Genomic DNA, 2,813 nt, shown 5'->3' on the forward strand with positions numbered 1-2,813 from the left:
CTCTCTCTCTCTCTCTCTCTCTCTCTCTCTCTCTCTCTCTCTCTCTCTCTTTAGTTTTAGTTCTTCTTTATTTTTGCTTTAATCACTTTTGTAATACCTTTTTATTACAATTAATGCAAGCACTCTTTTATTTTTATTTAGCTTTTTATGTTTATGATTTATACAATTGAGTTGTAATTTTTGAAGTTATAGTTCTAGGCTTAGATCTAGGTGACAAGATCATGAGCCGTGGAGCATCTCTTTTTTTCAAGTTCAGTTTTTTTTTTTAAGATTTGTTTTCTCTAGGCCTAGAAATTTCAGATTTGGTTCATTCCAGATTGATTTTTAGGGTTGGTAGTATCTCAAATCACCCAAGCTTTCAAGTTTAAGCATTGATTCAAGTAAGTAGGCTTCTTCAATAGTCTTCTCTCCCCCCTCTTATTCCCTCTTTTGACTACCCTTTATTTCTTAATTTAGAATTTTAATTTCAATCATTATATTATTACTTCCCCTTTCCCCTAAGGTTCATGGCTAGTGAATGTGTTGGCTTTGCCCCTCCTAGCCATAGAACCATTATTTTATTATTTTTATTTTAATTGCTCCCTTTCCCTAAAGCCAAGTAGAGTAACCCTTGTAAGAGTGACTCTTTGATCAAGTAGGGAAGCTCATATTATGATACATCCCTCGGGCTAAGTAGAGAAACCTACTAGGGAGCCTCACTCTAGTTTTATCCCCTTTCTTTTACTTTATTTTTATTTCAACATTTTTTTCCTTCATTGTTTTTTAATTGCTTGGGGTGTTTATTTTAAGTTATTTATTTATTTAATTTTAATTGTGTGGCTTGCGTATTTAAATTCTTAGATGACGAATGGTTAGGACGTTATTTTAGATACATATGTTTAGGATGGTAGTTAGAATTAGATCACAACCATTATTAATCGGTTCACTTTTGCATTATTAAAAGAAGTAAAAAAAAATAAAGTGGCTGCTCTCCCTGTGTTCAACTTGTAGCTACATTGATCCATATGCTTGCGGTTACATTTTAAATCCTAACATAATCCTATTTCGAACTCGGATACCCTTGAGTAGTCCCATAGTTTGTACATAGTTCATATTCTCATTTTTTTTTTACAAAAAAAAAAAGAGACAAAAAGGTTGTAATATCTGAGTGTCATATATAATTTAATAATATTTCATTACATGATAAACATCCACTTATCTAGGATCAATGATGTCCCTCCTGTTCCCTTATATCCTTTCATACCGTCTAAGTGTTATAAATAATTTAATAATATTTCATTACATGATAAACAACCACTTATCTAGGATCAATAATGTCCCTCCTGTTTCTTATATCTAAGGCCCTCAGTCAATGGGTGGTGGAGGAAACATCCACTAACTCCCAATCTTGTGAAGTCAATAATATCCCTATATTGTTCCCTAATACCAACTCCATGTAATCTAAGGCACTTAGTCAAGGAATTCGTGGATGGAGGAAACATCCACTTATCTATGGTTATTATTATTCGCATCTTTATTGTACAAAGTCGATAATATCCTCTTACTACTCCCCAGTAACCTCTCCACATCATCCAAGACTCTCAATAAAGGGATTAGGAAATGCCACTTATCTAAGGTCATTATTACTCCCACCCCTATTGTACGAAGTCGATAATACTCCCCCAATATTTCTTGATAAACTCTATACACCATTTAAGACCCTCAATCAAGGGATTCGTGGGTGGATGAAACAACCACTTATCTAGGGTCATTATTATTCCCACCTAGGGGTGTCAATCAGTCGGGTCGGGCCAGCTTCGATCTAGCCTAACCGGGCCTGGCTGTGTGAAATCCTTGCACCGTGAATGCTCGTTTACTTAAAAGGTCTAAATTTGGGGGGCATGATATAGTTTGTAATCGGGCTGATCTTAATCGGGCTGATCTTAATCGGGCTACCTTAAATGGGCTATGGACCCATTTAACTCTAAACAGGCTCTAAACGTGCCTTCCCTAAAATCCTTTTTTAAAGGGATTAAACTATTGGCTTTAAAACTACTAAAGGATAATATTTACAATTCCGGAACCAAGGGAATCATGTCTTTAACAATTGAAAAATTTATAATAATTGAATGTCCCATTTAACAAGATCCAAGGGAATTATTATTATATATATATCTCCAAGAGAATCATGTCTTTAAAATGTAATCTAAGTTGCAAGAGTTACACTCTTTTTAACAATTGAATATCCTACCGGTGCCAGCTTAGGATTGTACAAAGTCAATAATATCTTCCTATTGTCCCCCAATACCTCTCTATATCATCTGTGACCAACAGTAAAAAGATATGTGGGTAGAGGAAATTCCACTTATCTAAGGTCATTAATATTCCTACCCCTATTGCACAGAGTAGATAATATCCCCCTCCAATTATTTCCTGATAAATTCTTTACACCATCTAAGACCCTCAGTCAAGTCAAGGGATTCATGGGTGGAGGAAACACCCAATTATCCAGTGTCATTGTTATTCCCACTCCTTATTATACAAATTCGATAATTTCTCTCAATTGTTCTTTTTATTTTCTTAGATGGGTACACTATAGAAGGGGGCAAGGGTAAGTAATAGCTATCTCAAACTTGAAATCTCCTAATTAGTGTGAGCTTTGCATACCACAATCTCACCAATTATGCTAGGCAATTGTAGCGTTTCCCTATTGTTACTTAATACCCTCTCCATGCCATCGGGGACCCTCTCTCAAGGGATGCACCATTTACCATGTGTGGAGGAAATATCCATTTATGTAGGGTCATTATTACTCTCACTCCCTATTGTATGTA

The 2,813-nt window shown here is 35.3% G+C and overlaps 1 protein-coding gene across 2 annotated transcripts in view; it reads left to right on the top strand.

The window, feature by feature from the left end:
* Window positions 1-2,813, top strand: part of LOC122091329 (protein ARV 2-like) — a 30,368-nt gene that overhangs the window by 10,159 nt on the left and 17,396 nt on the right. The window lies entirely within an intron of this gene.

This window comes from Macadamia integrifolia, chromosome 10 (assembly GCF_013358625.1).
Source record: "Macadamia integrifolia cultivar HAES 741 chromosome 10, SCU_Mint_v3, whole genome shotgun sequence".
In the NCBI taxonomy this organism is placed as follows: Eukaryota; Viridiplantae; Streptophyta; class Magnoliopsida; order Proteales; family Proteaceae; genus Macadamia; species Macadamia integrifolia.